Source organism: Pinus tabuliformis, chromosome 3_2 (assembly GCF_031772625.1).
Source record: "Pinus tabuliformis cultivar Carrire ecotype Pingquan chromosome 3_2, CPIR1, whole genome shotgun sequence".
Taxonomy (NCBI): Eukaryota; Viridiplantae; Streptophyta; class Pinopsida; order Pinales; family Pinaceae; genus Pinus; species Pinus tabuliformis.
The window spans coordinates 294,719,903-294,746,505 of record NC_142302.1 but is presented as its reverse complement, the minus strand read 5'-3'; positions in this window follow the sequence as shown (position 1 = coordinate 294,746,505).

The window sequence follows — 26,603 nt, the reverse complement described above, 5'->3', positions numbered from 1 at the left end:
TAAAAGTAGGTTCTTAAAGATGAAATCTTGAAAGTTTTGGATAATTAACAATGCTTTATTTTGGAAAAATCATGAAGGCATCTTTCTGAATTGTTTGTTAAAGGAGGAATCTAATAAAATTTTGCAAGAGTTTCATGCAGGTGACTGTGGGGGACATCTTTATTGGAAGACAACAATTGATAAGATCTTGAGGGCTAGTTTTTACTGGCCCACTCTATTTGTTGATGTTAAGAAGTTTGTAACCTCATGCCACAAATGTCAGATTTTTGAAGGAAAAAGAAAACTATTTCCATTACCTTTAAAGCCTATATCTACTGAAAGACCATTCCAACAGTGGGGTCTTGACTTCATTGGTCAAATTCACCCCCCTTCCTCTTCCCAACATAGATGGATCTTAACTACCACAGATTATTTTACCATGTGAATAGAAGCCATACCCTCAAGACAAGCCATTGATACTATCATAATAGGTTTCCTTGAGGCCAACGTTCTATCCAGATTTTGTTGCCCCACCAAAATCATCACAGACAATGTAGTATCCTTTAAATAAAAAAGGATGATTGATTTTTGCAACAAATATCACATAACCCTTGGTCACTCCACAACCTACTATCCCCAAGGAAATGGACATGCAAAATCTTCCAATAAGAGCCTAATGAATATTATCAAAAAATTGTTGGAAGATAATAAGAAAACCTAGAATAAGAAATTAATAAATTCCTTGTGGGTAGAGACATTGACCACAAAGAAATCTATTGGTACAAGTCCCTATCATCTAGTCTACGGAATGGACGTTGTTTTCCCATCTTCTTTGGGACCTCTAGTAATGAAATCACTCCAAGAAGCACAGGTTGAACCAAATGATATTCAAAGGAGGATCAACTAGACAATTCATTTGCAGCAAACCAGGGAGGAAGTGTACATCAGGTCCCAAGTTGTGCAGGAGAGAATCAAGAAATCATTTTACAAAAGAACCAAGGAAGAAGATTTCTACCTAGGGGATAAAGTCTTGAAATGGGACTCAAGAAAGGAAGATAAGGGGAAACATGGGAAGTTTGACTTCCTATGGATAGGTCCTTACATTATTTATGCTTTCAGAGGTAACAATGCTTATTTTCTCAAAGAATTTGATGGTGCAGAAGTGGAAGGAGGACTAGTTAATGGTTGAATGCTTCAGCACTATATAGATCCCAATCACTAAATTCACTAATCACTTGTACATATTATATCCTTCATAAAGTTTAGTGTGGATTGGATGGTAAATTTTGGAGTTGAAGCCCAAAGAGAAGGCCCTAAGCTTCAAAAGTTTAACTATCATAAATATCAATAAAGTAGCAAAGTAAAAGGGAATGTTGCAAAGTAGAATCACGGTAATTTAGAAGGCCATTGATCTACAAGTTCTTGACATTTCACCAGGAAATGCCATCCCCAAGTGAAGTAACTATTATGTTCTTACACCAATAGGTGTCATCATTTTTGAATATCTGAGCTTAGCTCTATAATATGTACATGCCTTTGCTTTGTGCAACTGTTTTCCATATTCAAAAAATTCAAAAAAAAATAAAAAATGTAAAGAGGGTATGTCCTAAAAGAAAAATAAAAGGAAGAAAAGAATAAAGAAAAAAGTAAAAAAAGATGAAAAAATGAACCCCAAGGAAAAATAAAAGACCATGAAAGTGTGCAAGTCGAAATGTCACTACCATTAACTTTGATGCAAAATAAAAAGATTGTGTGCAAATTGTCATTTATGCCAAAATCCATGGTAACCAAACAATTTAATCTTAGTTATTTCATGTTTTGAATTTCATGCTTAGAGATATAGAATAAGATCTCACCAAACTGTTTAATCTTGGCAGATACATAGATAGGTAGAGTAAATAAAAGGAGCTCAACAGTTTAATCTGAGCCCTTGGATGTAATAAGGATAGACTTATATAAATTTATATTGTAAAATGAAAGAAAAAGTTTTGATAAGGGTTTGTAAGCTTAAGTGCACCCTAATAAAGAGTAGAAAAAATGGTAGGATGAGTAGATAGGTAAGTAGTTACATGGTTGCAGAATTCTGATGAATGATTCCATAAGATCATATCATTTATTTTCATCATCAAAGTTGCTAAAGTTTGGATGATAATTGAGCAGTTACATAAAGACAAGTGATTAATTTCCCATTCATTTTACCCTAAATTTGACTAACTTCCCATAAGCAAAAGTCAAAAGTACCAAAACCTTAAGTTAAAAGGGCTCAGAGCATTTCTCTGACTTCTTGAGGGACAAGACTCTAGGCCTAATAACTTATATGGTCCATAATTCACTCATTTCCCCTAAAAAATCCCTTTTCCTAAGGTAAAATCACCACTTGCCTAGGGAAAGTAATCACCCCCATACAAAACCCCTTTTTTCACAAAACCCACAAATATACATGAAGTCTAAGTTATGATGTGTAAGTTTGAAAATGTAAATAAATTCCAAACACATTGTACTCAGCGCAAAATCCATTTTTTTCTTTCATATTAACTTCTAATTTTATTTATGTATTAAATCCCAAAAATCACCCCTTTCCTGTATATTTTATTAAAACCCATATGTTATTATCCCGCCCCATGGTTTGAAATATAAACCTTATTAATAAACTAGTTAGAGGGATTAATTAAGTCGATTAACGACTAATTAATAACCATGACCCACCGCTATATAAAGAAATTAATTAATCAATCAGTGATTAATTAAGAATATTTCCCCACTAATCACATTACTCCCGATGCCATTAAGCCTCCCTAATCCACGATTAATTAAACCTTCCACTCATTTAAACCCATCGGGCCCCTCCATTAAACCTCAAATCAACTCATTACCCCGATCACCATGTGATCTAACCCCTTCAGATCCAATGGATCACACTCACATCGGGCGGCCTCTGAAGGCTGACCTTTACCCGCCCGATGTGAGCAGTTTCACTGTTCACCGCATCGCTACGTGGCACCAGATGAATGGCATCAGGCAGCCCTCCCCAAAAACCACTTTATCGCCAAAAGTGGTGTGATACATTCTGCTTACCACCTCTGCTACATGCCAAAACATCACATCCTCCGTTGGCACCAACTGTCCTTTTCTCATTGTACCCGCCAAAGTCATTGACTTTACGAATAAAACCAAAAAACTTATAGTCTTTTTGTTTTATCGTGGAAAAGAATTTTTTGACCTCCATGCAAACATAGAGTATGTGCAACCGTCAACTTGCAACCAACTGCAAAATTTACCAAAGCTGCTGAACTCCAGACTACCTCGCCACCCATGTGCTTCCTACAGACAGTGACCAGTCACCATTTCTCAGTTCAGAAGCCAAAACCAGGTATTTACCCCGAATTCACTAAAAAACCCTGTTTTTAGGGAATTTTCCTAAGTAATTTAGTCAGAAAATTCCCTAGTGACTCCACAATATCCTGAAATAGTCTAGCTCCTCCCAATTTCACTAAAACCCTTTGCCCTCATCCTTGAATCCACAAGAACCAAGGATGGATGCCCCGGTTGCACTAAATGTCATAACTATCATGACTCCTCACAGGGATTTAGATCATCTTCCCCTAGAAGACAAAGACTTCCAGATTAAAGACCTCATTTTTGAATAATCCCCATTAAAGTTACACTACAAGCACCGAGATGATTATTTGAACCATGTAGATAAGATAGGTGTCTGGGAATCAAACCTGCCCAAATATCGATTCCCAGTGTCCATATCTTCCCATAAATTGTTCACTACTGTCATGCAAACTATGACCCCACCTTTAGAGCTGTGATGTCCCCAGACTAGACAGTGCTTTTCGTAATCACTGCAGATTCCATAAATGAGATGTTATAGTTATAGCTTGGTCAAAACCTCACTCCTTTTACCATTGTTGACTTGCTTGACAGATTCTCCAAGCTCCTGAGTTCCAAAACAACTCAAACACTCAAGACTTTCATTGTAGAAGAAAAGAACATGCCAAAAGATCCCCCTCCTTACATGCTAGCCTTCTTTTCTGATCTTGGCAAAGACATCACATCAATGATATCCAACATTCTAGGCTTTTCCACTAGTGAATATGTAGATGAGATCATTTTTGCCTACATGTCCATTTTTACCCCTAGGTAGCCCCATGCCATCATATGTGACTATGCAAAATTCACCTCAGACAAAATGCATGATCAGTTTATGAGATTGGAAAATGAAAGAGTGTTCAAATATTCAATAGTACTTTACCATCTATTTCTTTATTATCAAGCTGAAAAATTTCCCTTCTCTATCTAGAAGCTTGACACCAAGGGAAACCCTATATCTGTGGTCTTCTAAACCCCTCTGTTCCACAAATATAATTCTCCATACCCCTATACGGATTTTACTGATCTATTTGTACATCTAGTGGCTACCATGCTGTTAGGAAGCCCTCCCCCTAGAATCAGTGCAGACATTAGGATGGTCCTATAGTTGTCAAAGCAATATAAAGTAGGGGATCGGTACTTGTACCAAAACCATACTAAAAGCTGAATCTATGGATGTGAGCTACCTCCCTACAAACTGCCTAGATACCTCCATATGATATTGTTTGCTCTGGAGTGCTATAGGCAAATGATCAATTCTGATGAGGTGCATTTTTTTAAGACCAAAAAGAAAGCTCAATTAAGGATAAAAGATCAGCTTGGCCCACTTATATGTAATAGTAGGGAAGCAGGGAAGGAAGCAGAAGAAATACTTCAGAGAATGAAATTAAAACAAAGTTTCATATGGGTATATGATCCTTTAGGCTTCATTTGCAATAGGAGATAGAAGAATAATCTATCTCCTTACATCCACCTTAGAATCCCTGAAATTGAAGAGTATGCTAATCCATCTGAATGGGTGGAAAACACTTTGATAGATCAAGATGGCATAGAGCTTGCTATTGATAATGTATTGATGGATTTAGATAGAAGACTTAATGAGGATTCATTTGTACATGTACCAAGAGAGTCTCAATCTCAGAGGCAATCACAGGTACACAGTGGGCAGACATCAGAACAAGCAGGACCATCACAGCAAATGGGACCTTCAGAGCAACTAGAGGAATCCGAACAACGTGAGATTTTAGAGGAACTTTCTCAAACAAAACAAATCATGAGAAATCCCCTTGTTTTGCAGAATCCTCTAAATGAGGAGAGAAATCCAAAAAGAGACAGAGAGGAGGCCACTGCTTCCAGTGAACCTATGTCCCAAACCTATGCCAAAAGGTAAAGGTTAAATACATTTTAAATGCATGAATACATTGAGGAGACAACAGGAAATATAGTGGAAAAAAGAACAAAAAGTATGCATACCACTCCTTCAGGAGGTACACCATCCACCTCAAAGGCCCAAATGCTAGAAAGGCAACAGAGCATGGAGGTATCTTCCTTCAAGGCTCATTCTGGCCAAAGCCATGATATTAAAGAGAAATACAAATAAATCAAGGCAAGAAATGAAAGATTAAAGGTGTAAATATATGCACATAATCTAAGGATGGCTCCAACAAACCAAACAAGGCTAATGTCAGCCTTTGACATAAAAGAATAAAAAATCCAAATGTGCTTTTTCAAGCCAACCATACAACAACCAAAATCAATGGCAGATTATCTTAACACATATTTTGAGGTATTGGAAAAGGATATCCATCCTATTGACCAAATTGAGTTGCATAAACAAACTGGCGAAATGGTTTATTCCACCTTGACCAGCAAGGCAATAGCAGTCCACCAACTCAAGAATTCACTAAATAACATCTCAGCACAACTCCAGTTGGAAAAGGCCTCTTCTCAGGCCAAAGATATCAGAATAAAGTCCTTAGAGGACTTGGTCATAGAACTTGGACATGATCCCAAGGATGTGAAAGTAGTAGAGAAACTAATCAAGAAGAAAACCGATGACATAAATGCACTAAAGAAGCAACTCAAGATTCCTCCTCTTAATCATCCTCAAATGGCTGAAGTATTAGAAAGACAGAAGGAGGAAGAACTTATGGACCTAGTCCTTAAGTTGAATGACCAATTGAATGAAATAGAGAAAGAATTACATAATTTGATACAATCCAAACAGAGTGAGTTGGCCACCACTCAGACTATAATTCCTATTGTTTCCACAGCAGTACCCTCCACCTTGGCTGCTACCTTAGCACCAACAATTCCTCTAACTACAACTTTGCTAATAACGGGTACATCAACAAGCATAGGGAGACCAACAGAGAAGACTGATGAATTGATAAAGGCCATGGAACAAATGAGTATCCAGGCCACAAAGCTTAAGAAACTCAGAGAACAAGTGTCAAGTCTAGAAACCAGTTGTGAACTTGCAAAAATACAGCATAAAGAAGAGGCTTGGAAGAACCAAAGGATGGTAGAAAGAATAAGAGTCCTTGAAAAGGACTTAACCTTACAAGAGCCATTGGGGGACATGAAAGATATTCTTTGGACTAACATCATTGATTCCATCAATGATGTTTGACCTTCTATTCAAGTTATTTTCAAACAAACTGAATTAGCCAAAACAACCACAGAAGCCATACACAAGACAAAGGAAGAATTGGGAGAGAAGCCTGAAGAATCCAATCAGTTGATCACCTTTTTGAACAACAAAAATAGATATCAACTTGATAAATTGGAGATAGAAGACAAAACAACAACAATAATAGAGATCAAAAAGGTTCTCACCAAAAGGAACCTAATGCTGAATCTGGAAAAAAGATGTCATAGCATCTAGACAGATATTGACAGCTTTATGCTAAAATATGGCATCTTAAGAGAAAAAGGACTCCCCAGTCCTATGGTAATCCATGATAAGTTGATGACCCAGGAATATTACATTGAAAAGTTAAACAAGCTAGTGAGAAGCCAAGCTGGTACTTCAAGGGTGAAATCTTTGCCCATTGGAAAGGTACTATATGATGGCCTTGAGAATCTGTTTTAGATAGAACATGAAGTCAAGTACTTGTTTACAAGAAAACCAAATTTTGCTAAATACATAGAAGGTGATGAGATTTACATGAAAATGATAAGGATGAAATTACCTGATAGTGAATGGTGGACAAATTTGACTAATTTACTATAAGTTACTGTAGTAAATCTACATGGTAAAACATGACTACCAAGTAAAATAGGTAAAACATGGTCAAAGAAAAACAGGTAAAGAGTATCAGTAGGTAGAAGATAGAAAGTGATCCCAACACATAACTACAAAGCAACTGAAAGAGCGAAATTCAAGTTACAACAGCGAGCACAGTCACAATAAAAGGGACAACTAGAAGACAGTTATCCATTTGTCTCTATCTTCATGTTGAAGATATTTTTTATTTCCTAGAATAATTTTCATATGGTTATGAGATATTTTGGATCAATTTTTGTATAAATACTTCACAAAGTGAAGTAATTAGGGTGGATTCAAAGACATTTCTATAGACATTTTCGTCTCAAGCTAAGGAGCTATTGTAATCAAGACTAGATTGACTTGCTGGATCAAGGAATAAAGTTAAAGACATTTCGCAGGATTCTTGTGCACATTGGAAATAAAATAAGTATTATCTCTCAAGTTTATTACTGTTTTCTCTTAATGTTTATAAATATTCACATATGTCTCTATGAAATCTAAATGGTAAACAAGGAATGATATTTTAGAATTAGATTTAATGCTCTCTGTCTTGATTGTTTACTTTCTTTATGCTTTCTGCTAAACTATCTTGGTTTGGGAATTCTTAATTGCTCCCTTACTTCCGTGGTTTCCCCCCTGTGTCCATAGTAAAGGATTCTTAGTTTCCCTTTGCTACTGATCTTCTTCTGCTCTTTATCTTGATCCCAATTTAAGGATTCTTCATTGCCCTTTCACCCTGGTTAGGACTACCTCACCCATTTGAACCTATAGATTTGCCTTTTGCTTAGCTAGCCTACCATGTGAACTCTTCCTTTAGGGATTGATGTGATCCAGTTAAGCCACCATTTCATTGACTCCATAGCCCAATGGCTTGAAAGCCTTGTTCTGTCCATCTGTTCCCCGACTTCCACCACCCAACCAAAATCAAAACCTTATGAGCACTAAGAACTAGCCTAATATCCCACCCAAAACAAAGTTAAATTATAAAGAGAGAGCCCTCTCTAGACATAGGTTGGCTAGAACCTGAGTCTAAAAGATTGGTTTGTGGTTACGTTGGAAATTTATTTCTTTAACCTTGAGAAAATTCTAAGTGATAACAAGTGGACCGTGAAGTTAGCCGATAGCCAGGGCAGGTGTAGGCTCGACAAACCAATAGTGTGGACTCTGGAATTAGTGTTCAGACTAGAAGTATCAGAGGAAAAGATTGCACAAGCTGTGGACCATTGGCTTGACTGGATAATAGGGGGATTTATCACCAAATTTGCAGTCGACACGACTGTGAGCTACAGTGAGGCAGAACAATGCTTTCTCAAGGGACCACGAGGTAAGTATATTAAATATTTGAATACTTGGATTAAGATGCTATTGTGTGAAGAAAGGGTCATGTGAATACATTAATGTTTGAGACGACGTGGAGTGGAAAGATCTACAAAAGTAGCGAAGAATTAGAAAACAAACCATTAATTTCACCTTCGTGAGAGAGTGAGGAAGAGCTCGCTAAGGTCTCTTTGAGAAGCGCAATCAGTTTTATAAGACAACACACTCCATGGTTACCACCTCCACACACACCACCACCTACTTCACTTTCCTCACCTCCATCTCCACCCACTCCACCTCAATAGTTTAGTATGATGAGCATGATCAAACTAGCAGTATTCAGAGGAGTAGGGAATGAAGATCCAGAATAATTATGGTTCTTGGTAAGGGTGGTATGGGAAGAACAAGGTGTCACAGATGACAATATTAAGAAGGCTACATTGGTGAGTACACTGTAGGAACACACCTTAACATGGTATATAAAGCACTATAACAATCACCCAAATGCAGGGATAACAGATATCTAGACCGTGTTGAACAAGAAATTTAGTAGGCCAAAGTCATAAACACAATCAATCATTGGGTTTAAAGAAATCATGATGCTCCCGGGTGAGACTCCCTAGGATCTGGATCAACGACTGAAGAGTATGATCCATGAAACCAATATGAAATTGACAAATGGACATCATTGCACATGTTTTGTAGCCTCTCTGACACCGCACTTGAGGACAACGGTGTCACAAAAGAAATTTTCACCCAGGCCAAAGCATTGGAAATGGTGATGATGTTACATGAGACCCCGATACAAGACCTTGGGTTGGGAGTTCAACAAATTCATGCGCAACTATAGAATCTATGTTTTGAAAGTGCAAAGTTTGAAGCAGGATAGGGCATTGCAGCCAGAGGTGCACGAGGAAGTATGGTGCATAAAATGCAAAGGCCAAGGCCATGACAAGGATCATTGTCCAGTGTTCGCGAACTACTTGGAAGGAGGAGGGCCAATGCCATTGAGACTAGAGGCACAGGTAGGGCCGAGTGCGGCACCTGCTTTATGGTGTACAATCTATCAAATAGGAGGGAAACATACAACAGATATTTCATTTGTTGCAGAAGTATACACAGATGCCCCAACAGTTGTTTTGTAATTTCTACACTTTGGTAGGCTACGATGAGTGCACTTGCCACAACTATGAGCTAATGATGGACCGGACCTTGACCTATAGGATGCAGACCAAAATGCAAGCCCTCGACCCAACTGCGGGGATGGTGCGTGTTGGATTTCAAGGGTGAGGTCGAGGATGAGGAGGGATGGGACCAGGAAGGGGCCCCAGACAGTTAATTTGTTACAATTGTGGAGGACCATGGCACTATGCTTGCAATTTTAGCAACCTGAAGAGGATATCATGTTCATATTATGCTCAGTTTGATCATGAAACAATAGATTGTCCTACATTGATCATCCAGATGCACGAAAAAGGGGTATTTCAGCCTCCTCCGACTTAGAATATACAAATGATGAGGTCTGAACTATGCAAAGAAGACCCAAATGTGAACATGATGCTCAGAAGCGGTGCGAAGAGGAAGATACATGGGTTTGCAAGGCCCCTACCAAGGAACCTAAGTTAGGCTTAGAACGCACAAATGACACATTCATGGAAGCTAAGAAGAGCTTCACGAAGGCCTCCACTTAAGGTAGTAAGGATCAACCAAAGCTAGGAATAGATCCTTCAATGCTCACTACCTTTCTGGAGACATGCATGAAATTGCTGCACGATAACAAGGCAGTTAATGGATTACAAGAGTTGATCTCTAGGTGCATGGGGTCAGGAGAACCGCGTGTAGTCTGGAAATTGGGAAAGCATGATTTGCACACCACAAGGGAAATGAGGTTGACTGCACAGATTGGTGAATATGAAATGGATCAGATAATCCTAGATCTGGGTTCGGACACGAATGTGTTACCAAAGAAAAAATGGGAAAGAATGGGGAGGCCTACGTTACAATGGTTCCCTATTCAAATACGAATGCCGAACCAACAGAAGATTTTGCCCATGGGGAGGTTGCAGGGAGTAACAGTTGATATTGAAGTCATGAGTGCGTAGGCATATTTTGAGGTAATAGAGATTGTTGATGACAACAATCCCTATCCCACAATGTTAGGAATAGACTAGGACACTACTATGAACAGAGTCATCAACTTGAAGAAGCATAAGATGATCTTCAAGAAAAAGTCACTACGCATATTAGTCTCGCTAGACCCAGCCAAAGGAGCACGCCACCATGAACCTATGCGCGATGATGATAACAACGATGATTCAGATTTTATTTACAAGATAACTGTGGGAGACCAGGATTGGGTCAATCCAACTGCAGCTGGGAGAATCTTGTGGGAGCATGAAATCTCCTACATGTCGGATTCAGATGAAGAAGTAGAGAAATGGAAGAATCATTTGCATGAAGTGAGAATGCTGAATTGCAACATGATGGTTAGATCTCTGCATTGAGTGACAACAAAGGCAAGAGATTTTTCGACATATGATGGATTGACAATGGTGGATAAATTCCTGAGAAAATTGGAAAGCATGGTACCGTAACAACAATGGTTCGATGCATTCAAATGGGCACTGCACAAAACATCGCAATATGGTGGGGTACACATCAAGGAAATTTCGAGGACTGGTGCAAATGTAGAAGGATGAAGCACCTATGGTTTGGAAGCCCCTGGCTTCGAACAAAATTCGGTCAGCGAGGATAGAGAAACTTGCGCGCCCACCTATCTCGATGTGTACAAACATGTGCTGTGCAGCCCACACAAGCACACCCCAAACTCAGGATCGAAAATCGGAACAGGACAGAGCTGCAGGAAAGGTGAAACGCACCACAAATGTTCCATGCAGAAGCATTAAATAACGTATGTGGAGTCCTGAACAAGGTTCGCCAGATGAGACGAACTGATTGGGACCTATGTTTTCCAGCAGTTCGATGGGCCTATAGGGCCATGTGCAAAAACCTAAGCACATAGATGATTCCAAAACTGAGGAGTAGAGTCGAGAGCATAATTTTGGAGAAAAGGAATCCTCACGCAATAGATCTCATAGTTGGGACAGTACACAAGGACCTGGATGAAGGAATTATGTAGCTACGTGAGGGTGAACATATGCGGATTCAGGAAGCCACTCGGCGAGGGAACCTTAAGCTTTGCAAACTCAAAGATGGGTATGAATAAGGAAGAAAAGCATGTTAATGGATGTAGAGATCAAAAAAATGGGAAACGACATCACGCAAGCATGTCTCGTCGACAAACTAAGAATGGCAAAACAAGAGACGGACCACCATACTACTTCATCAGAATATTGTCACCGAGAATTTCTGACTCTACTACCATTGTTGCAACCATGCCTTACCAAACAAAGAAACCAGGCGAGCGAACCCCATAAGGAAGAATGCACGACACTGACTATTGTGAGGATAATGGAGGAGTGCCCATAGGCTAGGCTGGAAGGTGAATTCAAGTCTCGCACAGGTGGTGTGACCACCTGTCTAGCCGTAGGGAGCACAGTCTCGGTGCTCCGAGCAGTTGAAAGAGAGTGCGTGACTATAAAATAGTCTGTGGGGGAGCTATGTGAAAAGGAGGTTGTTCACGGGATCAGTATGTCACAAGGGTCACACCCACGCATAGGGGGCTGCGTTGCCATGCGGGTAGGCTGGGAGGTGACCATTGGTGTCAATGTTCATGACAATATGTCCAATTTAAGACAAAGAGGAGCAGGCGACGGGTAATTAAGACATGAATTAAGAGCTAGATTTGGGACGATCTACCACCAAGAAGGCATTAATGACTCAGATGTAAGGGGAATGGTCGAATTCAAATTCAAAAGATGCTATAAAACCCCCAGGGATAGCCACGAGACAACACTTGGTTGTTTTAGAATTGAGCAATTACAAAGCATTGAGTGTCATGTACTATTACCACCTTTGAGTGTAGACATGATGATTGCTACCATACCAAGAGGGCGATTCACCGAAGATACCGTTGGTGAGGTCACGGAGCCCCATATGTCCCATGAGGATCTCGAAGAGGCGGAAGTTACGCTAGAAGTTCCTAAATCACAATGGATGTCGCGGTCGAAGAAATATAAGCAGACTATGGGCCCAATCTGTGTATCCCCAAGAAACGCACATTTTGGCAAATTGTCAATGGAAGAAAAAGGCAAAGCCATCTCTATTGAATCAGGCAAAGAGGAGGAAGACTTACAAGCTCTAATTTCTCAAATTGAGGTGCAAGACGATGTGGAGGATGATGTCTCACCAATGCCTTCCACAACAAAGTCACCCACGTACGTCCCCTCATGTAAAGGAAAAGCCAAGGTACTAAAATACCTAGAGGCCACAAAGAGTATGCTCCAGACTCTACTCCTCCTTGACGGTATAATGTTTGAAGGTCCGCTTTTGGGACAAGTACCTACCATGAAGCTTGAGGATTGGGACCTTGCGGACAGTGAGAAGTTCCCCCACTTAGGCACCGAGAGTTTAATGAAGCAGAATTTAGAGGGGACCTTTACAGTTTTGGAGCCATGAAAATGGTTGTTAGATGCAAAGAAGGCTGGGTTACTCCATCTGCGATGGATACCCCACTACCACCACATGCCCATCACCATTTTCACCATCAGGCAATTGCTATGCCTGGTGCATGATGGGTATCTCTGGCCAGAGGAGCCTATTACTATGACGGCCAACCTAATTCGTAGAATTTCTGAACTTCCCTTCAAAGGGCATGACCTTGTGGCCATAGCCAGTTAAAAAAGCAACTTGGCCCTCACAGAAGCTATGAGGGCCAAGTATGAACTAGAAAAGAAAAATCGGGGGTACACAATCGCAAGCATTAAGGACAAAGGGGTGTGCATAGCCACCCAACTACTGACCAACAAGCTAATGACGAAATGCCACGCTGATGAAATACCAACGTCCATGATTGTGCTAGCAAAGTAGTGTGCAGAGGGGATCCAATTAAACACGGCGCAGTTCCTCTGCGAGGTGTTTCTCATGAACTACAAGGAGGTCGATGAGTAGGGTAAGACATTCCACTACACGTGGTTGCTCTTATCCATCTTGTTGGTTACAGGGGAAGTGCTGAAGGATAGCCAGTTTTCCAGTATTAAGCATGATCTATCAGAAGCCACAAGGTACGCCTCACTTTGGGCTACAAAAGACATGAAGAGGGTTTACGAGATGAAGGTGTGTTGGGTGCTCATGGAGACGAGAAATCAGATGTGGATCAACCGAAGGCCGCACCTGCCTCCCATAGTTTATAATAGCTTGCAGAGCTCGAAAAAGTTTAAGGTAGATATGCATAACCTATATATCTGGGCACGCAAGGATCCAGTGCAGAAATGGGTGAATCTTCTTTTCATCGCAACGGATGATGCAATCTTCGCAGTGATGGAGTCTTGGCCTCTAGAGTGGCACACCCTGGACTTGGCAGGAATGGAGAAGGATGTAATCCACCAAAAGAAGAAGGACGCCAAGCTCCGCATCATGCAGTTAGTTGAAAGGAGGCACTGGGAACATGTAGCAGCAAAAGCATCGGCATAGCAAAAGACGACTGATGCAACAACAACATTGCAGTTGTCCGAAACAACAATAGCAGAGCTGAGGGTTGCCATGAAATGTCCACAGGGTAGGGGGCTGAGGACATTGACCTAGATGAAGAGTGTGCAAATCCAGAAACCACTTCGCAGTAGTTGAAACGGCCACATGTCCCTGAGAAACAGGTCCCCAGAAAGAAGACGAAGGCATCCAAGACATCCATTGACCCAACCACACTCACAGAAGGTGATCTTTTTGAAATTAGTGAGACAGTTCACGATGTCACTAAGGACGTACTCCAAGAGGTGATGATGGAGCAGAACACTGTGTTGGAAACACTCAGAGCGCAGCTACAAGGCTTACATGTACAACCCCCCCAAATAGGTACAATGGCTTCGTATGTCACAGCAGGGACCGCAAAGGCCGAACAGACATTGTGCGCCCTTATGGACAACCCTTTCGTGTTGCCCGAAGGTGCACTAGCAATAGCAAGCGAGGTTGACCGGGCTGTGATGAGCAACATGAAAGGCGTCAGCTTAAAATTGGTAGCCTTTCCACGTGAAACTTTGTACCAGTTGCAGGATGGGGTCATAGCAGAGATCCACGCCAGGGAAGGTCGTGTGATATAGGTCTTGAACAAGCAGAAAATCAACATGGATCAGCTCAGCCTCCAGCGTGATGAGTTGGTTGCACAGGCTTGCAGACTAGAGTAGGCAGTAGAGGATGTGTGGCATAGCGTCTCAGAGTTGGCCATGTCGACAGAGCTACCAAAAGCAGAGCGAGTCCACTGATTGGCGGTCGGAGTCCGCGAGGCCAGGAAGGAAACAACGAAGGTTCAGTTGGAGTTGAACCTATATATCACTGAGCTACAATTGAAGGCGTAGCCCTCCATGCCCCTAGAAGTTAGAGAGGAGCATACCCATGCTATCAAAATGGAGTTGGAGCAAATTGGCCAAGCGGCACAGGATTGCATCACGATGTTGGATCAAGCACTAACCATGCTTACATCCCTATAGGAAGATCCGAACCTAAAGCACTTAGAGACAGAGGCGCACGAGTTGTAGGAAGAGTACAACAGTGTCCAGGGGACTGTGTAGATGGTCGTCCTTACTCAACGACTTGCTGAAATGCAACAAGCAAGGGTAGTGAAAGACCAGTTAGATGCCGCGTGACAAAAATAAGCCTTACTTAAAGTGCACATCAAGCCATGGATCAACGAATCTTTCACAATTATAGCTAACATTGAAGGAAAGTTGGCACAAATGCAGGGACATTATGTGGTTAGATAGGGAGGTGACCCTACTCACAAAGGTTCAGAGCTATGCGTACAGCAAGTATAGTAGACAATGGAACAGTGTGTCCCAGACCTCCAAGCTGCGTGAGACCTGCTAGATGAACTCCGCACAAAGATCGCCGCACCAATGGAGTTACTCGATGCTAAATCACAATGTTTATGTTGGGGGCCTGTTGGGCATGGGATCCCCCGCAACATGTTTTTGGGGCTTAAAGCCCGAGTTTTGGTCAATGTAATGTAATGACTCTATGGAGTATGGGCGCGAAGCGCGAATTGTATAATCAAGTCATAGGGTTGTCTGCCGTAAAAATTGTAATTTAATGTAAAGATGTGCCAACCTACCCATGGTCCATGGACCATGGGATTGTATAAATAGAGTGAGGCTCTAAGTGTAATGGGAAGTAAGAAAAGATAGAGATGCGAAGCCATGGTTAGAGCATAGAGTGGATCTGAAGTGAATTGGGTTATAGTAGTAGGAGCAGGCTCTGCAAGTGAGTGCGTAGAGGCCTAGTAGAGTTCGCAACTGAGTGTGCTGGCCCCTGTAGCTGAGTGCGCAGGGTAGAGTTGGGTCTGTAATTAGGATTGCAAGTTAATAAAGAAAATTTTACTCTGTGCATCTATTCTTGGATTTGTATTTTGATGTTATATTTTACTTTTACTATGTTATTTACTACATGCCATTGATAAATACTTGTATGAATTCTTGTATATTAATATAATCTAAGTAATCAGCTAACAGAGCCTAATTAAGGAAGATTTGGGTAATTAACTTGGGTGGCGTTGTAGCAAGAGCTGCACAAAGACAGTATCGCAGGGCACAGGGCGCCTGCTGGTGCGTGTAGCCCAGTAAGCGCAAAGGTTTAACCACGAGCCAATCACCTCAAATTAGACATTCCTAGGGTGCGAAAACCTGGTTCTAGCACCCTCCCATACTACTTCGGGTGAGACCTCAGTCCGCGCTCCGCGGATTGTTATCGAAAGGGCCAATAGCACCGATATTTGCTTGCTAAATCACATCTAGACATGGGTCAGGCCCCACTAAGCCAACATCAATGAGGGGGAAGCCAATGAGGAGCTCAGTGCCATTGTTGAAAGGCTTGCAGGAATTGTGGAATTCATGACCACCTTGATATCCAGTACTTCTAAGATGTAAGTGGTAGAGATACGCGCCTCTAAGGAGTTATTGTCATGATAGTTGAGTTTGTTGAATCTTACAATTGAGAATCTATAGTTAGATGTTGATATGGTGGAGCTTAGAGTTGATAATATCATAAACAGAGGAAATGAAGGTGCACCAACGCACAATAAATATTTTGTCAATGATAAAAAGGATAGAATGAATGGGGAGGTCATGGAGAATGATGACAATAGTGTGGAAAACATTAATTAGAGTCAAGAGAATCTAGTAGCAGGGTTCGAGGAAGATGAGGTAGCTTCAGCTAATGAGGATTCATAATGTTTATTTCTAATTTACTATGGACATATGTATTGTAGAAATGTAGCTTACAATGGAATTTTTTGTAGGGTATATGGGAGAAGTGTTTTTAGAATTGTAGTAAATAGTAAATTAAAAATATATTATGTAGAGGGGTGGCAATTTTGGAAAAATTATGGAGACTTTGTGACACAAGATGTAGAAGGCTCTAGCCTTCAAACCGAGATATTTATAATGTCAATCATACCTTTCCCTTGAACAAATGAAAATATACATCAATGTCATATTGCAAGGAATTGATGTCTTCTACGAGCATCCCTCATATTGTTGCTCATGTTGTAGATGCTTGGTAAACTCCAATTTATTTGACTTGAATATAATGGATGGAAATTAATGGGGATGGATTTGGAATATTATTTCTCTTGAATGACTTCATCTAAGTTTTTCCCCTTATTCTCCATTTATATTATGCACTATTCCAACTATTGGTTTACCTCTAAGATAAGGGCTGCAAACTCCTTACATGGATTTAGGGGTGTGTAGAAATCCTTCAGGCTAGGCATACATTTCTCTTCTTACTCACAAGTGTAGCTATGAAACTCCAAGAGATTGTTCTTAAAACCTTTGTACTATCATCCTTGGTTATTGAGGTTATCTACACATTCTTTTGTAATACTAAACCTCTACCATTAGCTAAAGATTTTCTCTTTGTAACCTTGTTCCAAGTTACAGGGTCAAATCCATTGGAGGCCTAGCCACAGGTCTTTAAGGGATTTTTTGTAACCTTCTTTGACTTAGTCGTAGGCAAAAATCACTAAAAGGCCTTGCACGTGATATGTCAGAGGTTCATTGTATGATTTTCTCTAGTTCAATCCTTTAAAATTTTGATTGATGCTTTCAATGACTACTCACTTGATTTCAAATACCCTCAAAGGAATATGTTCAATCTTCCTTATGCTAATGGAGAAGGAAATACACAGTTTGTTTTAACTTTAAGAAGGTTTGTAGATGGCCACGAAGTAGACTTGGTATTTTCATTCAAATAAATCTTACTCCCCCTATGAAAATGAAATACAACCTTTGAAAATTCATGGCCTTGCAGAGAAGATAGGCTCAAAAAAACTAATTAAATTTTTATAATTAACCTATAAATATTCTAAGCCCTAGAATCCTAAATATTTTGATAATTCTTTAAGAAAGAAAGGTTCCAGGTCTAAGAGTGGAATATATCTTTCTTGAGCCCTTATCTAAGAGAAATTTGTCTACAGTTCATTTGTGAATATGTGATCTAGAGTCGAGGCCCCAATTTTGTGTTTCTTATGTGAAATGCAAATTGAGCAATTGATCTCTAACTAAACCCTGAAAAGGAATATGTTCAAGCCACCTTATACTCAGTGGAGAGGGAAATACACAATTTATTTTAACTTTTAAAAAAAATTCATACATCCACCAAGGAGACTCGGTCTTGTCCTTGAGATAAATCTGATGGGCCCCTCAGAAAATGAAATATGACCTTTGAAAATTCACAACCTTGCAAAGACGATATGCTCAAAATTTCAATTAAATTTTTATAATTAGCCTGAAAAAATTCTAAGCCCTAGACTATGAAAATATTTTGTTAATTCTCCAAGAAAGAAAGGTTTCATATATGAGAGTGAAAGGTAACTTTCTTGAGCCCTTGGCTAAGAGACATTTTCTTCAACAAAGGTCTAAACCAATGTTATGCCACAAAACAAGAATAATAGAATTAGTTTCTTACCTGCATATTTGTCGCGCCTATGTGCCACCACGTACCCACACTTGTCACCATTTCCCACACCCACGACCACCTATCCACACCAACCAACACCTTCTCAAATGCCCTCATTCTCTCGAATTCCCTTTCTATGATATGCTCAATTGTCTATAAGAACCTTTTTGAATTAATGCTCTAATAACAAATTACTCCATGAAATTATCCCATATATAATATATATTATATATAAGACCATTGGGGATTATGTTTGAGAATTATTTATTGTCACATATTTCTTTCAATTTGAGTGCATTTTTTGGATTCCTTTTAGCACATTATTAGGTTATATTATATGAGGTGATGGTGATCCCATTGCTTGTACTAAAATTGTTGTTTTTTTGAACCTATTGGATTCTACTAACATTCTTACAATGTGATCCACACTAGACTATACCAAGTGTTGGGTATATAAAACCCACCTTATTATAAATGAATGGAATTGTTGTTAAATTAACATAGAAAGAGGGATCATGATTTACTATGTTAAACAATTCCTCATGTAATGATTGAGATTGATTTTATAAACTTATCCTCTTCCTATAAGTAAGGATTATGCATTAGTTAAATACATTCATTTATTCGTTCATCATCATCATCATTCTCGAAGTGAAGATGTAATGTTGTACTTTCTTATCTTTCTTATAGACTTCACGATAAGAAGAATGATGATATGGTTCCATTTTTTATAATTGTTATCCCTTTTTTTTCAAAATATTTATCAATTTTCCTCTCTGGCATAATAACAAATGCAAATGTTCATGATTCCTATGATGACAATGACATTGTTGTTGTTGTTTTTGTTTATGATGACGAGGATGGGGATGATGATGATGATGATGATGATGATGATGATGATGATGATGATGACATTGATTTTGATGATGACAATGATAATTTAAACTTAGGTTTTTCATTTCTGAAATCTACGAATTAGTAATTTCAACTTAGATTTTTCTTTGGCCCTATTCAACAAATTCATGCGCAACTATAGAATCTCTGTTTTCAAAGTGCAAAGTTTGAAGCAGGATAGGGCATTGCAGCCAGAGGTCCACGAGGAAGTATGGTGTATAAAATGCAAAGGCCAAGGCCATGACAAGGATCATTGTCCAGTGTTCGTGAACTACTTGGAAGGAGGAGGGCCAATGCCATTGAGACCAGAGGCACAGGTAGGGCCGAGTGCGGCACCTGCTTTATGGTGTACAATCTATCAAATAGGAGGGAAACATACAACAGATATTTCATTTGTTGCAGAAGTATACACAGATGCCCCAACAATTGTTTTGTAATTTTTGCACGTTGGTAGGCCACGATGAGTGCACTTGCCACAACTATGAGCTAATGATGGACCAGACCCCGACCTATAGGATGCAGACCAAAATGCAAGCCCTCGACCCAACTGCGGGAATGGTGCGTGTTGGATTTCAGGGGTGAGGTCGAGGACGAGGAGGGATGGGACCAGGAAGGGGCCCCAGACAGTTAATTTGCTACAATTGTGGAGGACCATGCCACTATGCCTGCGATTTTACCAACCTGATGAGGATATCATGTTCATATTATGCTCAGTTTGATCATGAAACAATAGATTGTCCTACATTGATCACCCAGATGCGCGAAAAAGGGGTATTTCAGCCTCCTCCGACTTAGAATATACAAATGATGAGGTCTGAACTGTGCAAAGAAGACCCAAATGTGAACATGATGCTCAGAAGCGGTGCGAAGAGGAAGATACATGGGTTTGCAAGGCCCCTACCAAGGAACCTAAGTTTGGCTTAGAACGCGCAAAGGAGACATTCATGGAAGCTAAGAAGAGCTTCACAAAGGCCTCCACTTAAGGTAGTAAGGATCAACCAGAGCCAGGAATGGATCCTTTAATGCTCACTACCTTTCTGGAGACATGCATGAAACTACTGCACGATAACAAGGCAGTTAATGGATTACAAGAGTTGATCTCTAGGTGCATGGGGTCAGGAGAACTGCGTGTAGTCTGGAAATTGGGAAAGCACGATTCGCACAGCACAAGGGAAATGAGGTTGACTGCGCAGATTGGTGAGTATGAAATGGATCAGGTAATCGTAGATCTGGGTTCGGACGCGAATGTGTTACCAAAGAAAACATGGGAAAGAATGGGGAGGCCTGCGTTATAATGGTTCCCTATTCAAATACAAATGCCGAACCAACATAATATTTTGCCCATGGGGAGGTTGCAGGGAGTAATAGTTGATATTGAAGTCATGAGTGCGTAGGCAGATTTTGAGGTAATAGAGATTGCTGATGACAATAATCTCTATCCCACACTGTTAGGAATAGACTAGGCCACTACTATGAACAGAGTCATCAACTTGAAGAAGCGTAAGATGATCTTCAAGAAAAAGTCACTACGCGTATTAGTCTCGCTAGACCCAACCAAAGGAGCATGCCACCATGAACCTATGCGCGACGATGATAACGACGATGATTTGAATTTTATTTACAAGATAACTGTGGGAGACCAGGATTGGGCCAATCCAACTGTAGCTGGGAGAATCTTGTGGGAGCGTGAAATCTCCTACATGTCGGATTCAGACGAAGAAGTAAAGCAATGGCAGAATCATTTGCATGAAGTGAGAATGCTGAATTGCAACATGATGGTTAGATCTCTGCATTGAGTGACAACAAAGGCAAGAGATTTTTCGACATATGATGGATTGACAATGGTGGATAAATTCTTGAGAAAATTGGAAAGCACGGTACCGTAACAACAACGGTTCGATGCATTCAAATGGGCACTGCGCACAATGCCGCACTATGGTGGGGTACACATCAAGGAAATTTTGAGGACTAGTGCAAATGTAGAAGCATGATGCACCTATGGTTTGGAAGCCCCTAGCTTTGAACAAAATTCGGTCAGCGAGGATACAGCAACTTGCACGCCCACCTGTCTCGATGTGTACAAACATATGCTGTACAACCCACACAATCACACCCCAAACTCAGGATCAAAAATCGGAACAGGACACAGCCGTAGGAAAGCCGAAATGCACCACAAATGTTCCATGCAGAAGCATTCAATAACGTATGTGGAGTCCTGAACAAGGTTCACCAGATGAGATGAACTGATTGGGACCTATGTTTGCCAGTAGTTCGATGGGCCTATAGGGCCATGTGCAAAAACCTGAGCGCATAGATGATTCCAAAACTGAGGAATAGATTCGAGAGCATAATTTTGGAGAAAAGGAATCCTCACGCAATAGCACTCATAGTTGGGATAGTACATAAGGACCTGGATGAAGGAATTATGTAGCTACGCGAGGGCGAACATATGCGATTCAGGAAGCCACTCGGCAAGGGAACCTTAAGCTTTGCGAACTCAAAGATCGGATATGAATAAGGAAGAAAAGCATGTTAATGGATGCAGAGATCAAAAAAATGGGAAACGACATCACACAAGCATGTCTCGTGGACAAACTAAGAATGACAAAACAAGAGACGGACAACCATACTACTTCATTAGAATATTGTCACCGAGAATTTCTGACTCTACTACCATTGTTGCAACCATGCCTTTCCAAACAAAGAAACCAGGCGAGCGCACCCCATAAGGAAGAATGCACGGCACTGACTGTTGTGAGGATAATGGAGGAGTGCCCATAGGCTAGGGTGGAAGGTGAATTCAAGTCTCGCATAGGTGGTGTGACCACCTGTCTAGCCGTATGGAGCACAGTCTCGGTGCTTTGAGCAGTTGAAAGAGACTGCGTGACTATAAAATAGTCTGTGGAGGAGCTATGTGATAAGGAGGTTTTGCACAGGATCAGTATGTCACAAGGGTCACACCCACGCATAGCGGGCTACGCTGCCACGCGGGTAGGCTGGGAGGTGACCATTGGTGTCACTATTCATGACAATATGTCCAATTTAAGACAAAGAGGAGCAGGCGGTGAGCAATTAAGGCATGAATTAAGAGCTAGATTTAGGAGGATCTACCACCAAGAAGGCATTAATGACTTAGATGTAAGGGGAATGGTCGAATTCAAATTCAAAAGATGCTATAAAACCCCCAGGGCTAGCCATGAGACAACACTTGGTTGTTTTAGAATTGAGCAATTACAAAGCATTGAGTGTCGTGTACTATTACCACCTTTGAGTGTAGACATGATGATTGCTACCATACCAAGAGGGCGATTCACCGAAGATAATGCTGGTGAGGTCACGGAGCCCCATATGTCCCATGAGGATCTTGAAGAGGCGGAAGTTACGCTAGAAATTCCTAAATCACCATGGATGCCGCAGTCGAAGAAATATAAGCAGACTATGGGCCCAATCTGTGTATCCCCAAGAAACCCACATTTTGGCAAATTGTCAATGGAAGAAAAAGGCAAAGCCATCTCTATTGAATCAAGCAAAGAGGAGGAAGACTTACAAGCTCTAATTTCTCAAATTGAGGTGCAAGATGATGTGGAGGATGATGTCTCACCAATGCCTTCCACAACAAAGTTACCCACGTACGTCCCCTCATGTAAAGGGAAAGCCAAGGTACTGAAATACCTAAAGGCCACAAAGAGTATGCTCCAGACTCTGCTCCTCCTCGACAGTATAATGTTTGAAGGTCCGCTTTTGGGACAAGTACCTACCATGAAGTTTGAGGATTGGGACCTTGCGGACAATGAGAAGTTCCCCCACTTAGGCACCGAGAGTTTAATGAAGCAAAATTTAGAGGGGCCCTTTACGGTTTTGGAGCCACGAAAATGGTTGTTCGATGCAAAGAAGGCTGGGTTACTCCATCTGCGATGGATACCCCACTACCACCACACGCCCATCACCATTTTCACCATCAGGCAGTTGCTATGCTTGGTGCATGATGGGTATCTCTGGCTAGAGGAGCCTATTACTATGACGGCCGACCTAATTCATAGAATTTCTCAACTGCCCTTCAAAGGGCATGACCTTGTGGCCATAGCCAGTAAAAGAAGTGACTTGGCCCTCATAGAAGCTATGAGGGCCAAGTATGAACTAGAGTAGAAAAAGCAGGGGTACATAATTGCAAGCATTAAGGACAAAGGGGTGTGCATAGCCACCCAACTACTGACCAGCAAGCTGATGATGAAATGCCACACTGATGAAATACCAACGTCTATGATTGTGCGAGCAAAGCAGTGTGCAGAGGGGGTACAATTCAACACGACGCAGTTCCTCTGCGAGATGTTTCTCATGAACTACAAGGAGGCTAAGGAGTAGGGTAAGACATTCCACTACACGTGGTTGCTCTTATCCATCTTGTTGGTTGCAGGGGAAGTGTTGAAGGATAGCCAATTTTCCAGTATTAAGCATGATCTATCAAAAGCCACGAGGTACGCCTCACTCTGGGCTACAAAAGATATGAAGAGGGTTCACAAGATGAAGGTGTTCTGGGTGCTCATGGAGGTGAGAAATCAGATGTGGATCGACCGTAGGACGAACCTGCTTCCCACAGTTTATAATAGCTTGCAGAGCTCGAAAAAGTTTAAGGCAGATATGCATAACCTATATATCTGGGCATGCAAGGATCCAGTGTAGAAATGGGTGAATCTTCTATTCATCGCAACGGATGATGCAATCTTCACAGTGATGGAGTCTTGGCCTCTAGAGTTGCGCACCCTAGACTTGGCAGGAATGGCGAAGAACGTAATCCACCAAAAGAAGAAGGACGCCAAGCTCCGCATCATGCAGTTAGTTGAAAGGAGGCACCAGGAACATGTAGCAGCAGAAGCATCGGCATAGCAGAAGACAGCCGATGCAATAGCAACAATGTGGTTGTCTGAAAAAACAATAGCAGAGCTGAGGGTTGTCATGAAATGTCCACAGGGTAGGGGGTTGAGGACATTGACCTAGATGGAGAGTGTGCAGATCCGGAAACCACTTTGCAGTAGTTGAAATGGCCACACGTCCCTGAGAAACGGGTCCCCAGAAAGAAGACGAAGGCATCCAAGACATCCATTGACCCAACCACACTCACAGAAGGTGATCTTTTTGACATTAGTGAGAGAGTTCACGATGTCACTAAGGATGTACTCCAAGAGGTGATGATGGAGCAGAACACTGTGTTGGCAACGCTCAGAGCGCAGCTACAAGGCTTACATGTACAACCCCCCCAAACAGGTACAATGGCTTCGTATGTCACAGCAGGGACCGCAAAGGCCGAACAGACATTGTGCTCCCTTATGGACAACCCTTTCGTGTTGCCCGAAGGTGCACTAACAATAGCAAGCGAGGTTGATCGGGCTGTAATGAGCAACATGAAAGGCGTCAGCTTAAACTTGGTAGCCTTTCCACATGAAACTTTGTACCAGTTGCAAAATGGGGTCATAGCAGAGATCCACGCCAAGGAAGGTCGTGTGATCTAGGTCTTGAACAAGCAGAAAATCAACATGGATCAGCTCAGCCTCCAGCGTGGTGAGTTGGTTGCACAGGCTCACAGACTAGAGCAGGCAGTAGAGGATGCATGGCATAGCGTCCCAGAGTTGGCCATGTCAACAGAGCTACCAAAAGCAGAGCAGGTCCACAGATTGGCGGTCGAAGTCTGTGAGGCTAGGAAGGAAACAACGAAGGTTCAGTTGGAGTTGAACCTATAGATCACTAAGCTACAGTTGAAGGCGTAGCCCTCCACGCCCCTAGAAGTCAGAGAGGAGCATACCCATGCTATCCAAATGGGGTTGGAGCAAATTGGCCAAGCGGCACAGGATTGCATCACGATGTTGGATCAAGCACTAACCATGCTTACATCCCTATAGGAAGATCTAAACCTAAAGCACCTTGAGACTGAGGCGCACGAGTTGTAGCAAGAGTACAACAGTGTCTGGGGGACCGTGCAGACGGTCGTCCTTACTCAACAACTCACTGAAATGCAACAAGCAAGGGCACTGAAAGACCAGTTAGATGCTACGTGACAAAAATAAGCCTTACTTAAAGTGCACATCAAGCCATGGATCAACAAATCTTTCACAATTACAGCTAACATTGAAGGAAGGTTGGCACAAATGCAGGGACATTATGTGGTTAGATACGGAGGTGACCCTGCTCACAAAGGTTCAGAGCTATGCATACAGCAAGTATAATAGACAATGGAACAGTGTGTCCCAGACCTCCAAGCTGTGTGAGACCTGCTAGATGGACTCCGCGCAAAGTTCGCCGCACCAATGGAGTTACTCGATGTTTGTGTTGGGGGCTTGTTGGGCATGGGATCCCCCGCAACATGTTTTTGGGGCTTAAAGCCCGCATTTTGGTCAATGTAATGTAATGACTCTGTGAAGTATGGGCGCAGAGTGCGAATTGTATAATCAAGTCATAGGGTTGTCCGCCGTAAAAATTATAATTTAATGTAAAGATGTGTCAACCTACCCATTGTCCATGGACCATGGGATTGTATAAATAGAGTGAGGCTCTAAGTGTAATGGGAAGTAAGAAAAGATAGAGATGCGAAACCATGGTTAGAGCATAGAGTGGATCTGAAGTGTATTGGGTTATAGTAGTAGGAGCAAGCTCTGCAAGTGAGTGAGTAGAGGCCTAGTAGAGTTCGCAACTGAGTGCGCTGACCCCTGCAGTTGAGTGCGCAGGGAAGAGTTGGGTCTGTAATTAGGATTGCAAGTTAATAAAGAAAATTTTACTCTATGCATCTATTCTTGGATCTGTATTTTGATGTTATATTTTACTTTGACTATGTTATCTACTACATGCCATTGATAAATACTTGTATGAATTCTTGTATATTAATATAATCTGAGTAATCAGCTAACAGAGCCTAATTAAGGAAGAATTGGGTAATTAACTTGGGTGGCGTTGCAGCAAGAGCTGCACAAAGACAGTATCGCAAGGCATAGGGCGCCTGCTGGTGCGTGTAGCCCAGTAAGCGCAAAGGTTTAACCACGAGCCAATCACCTCAAATTAGACATTCCTAGGGTGCGAAAACCTGGTTCTAGCACCCTCCCATACTACTTCGGGTGAGACCTCAGTCCGCGCTCCGCGGATTGTTATCGAAAGGGCCAGTAGCACCGATATTTGCTTGCTAAATCACGTCTAGACCTACGTCAGGCCCCACTAA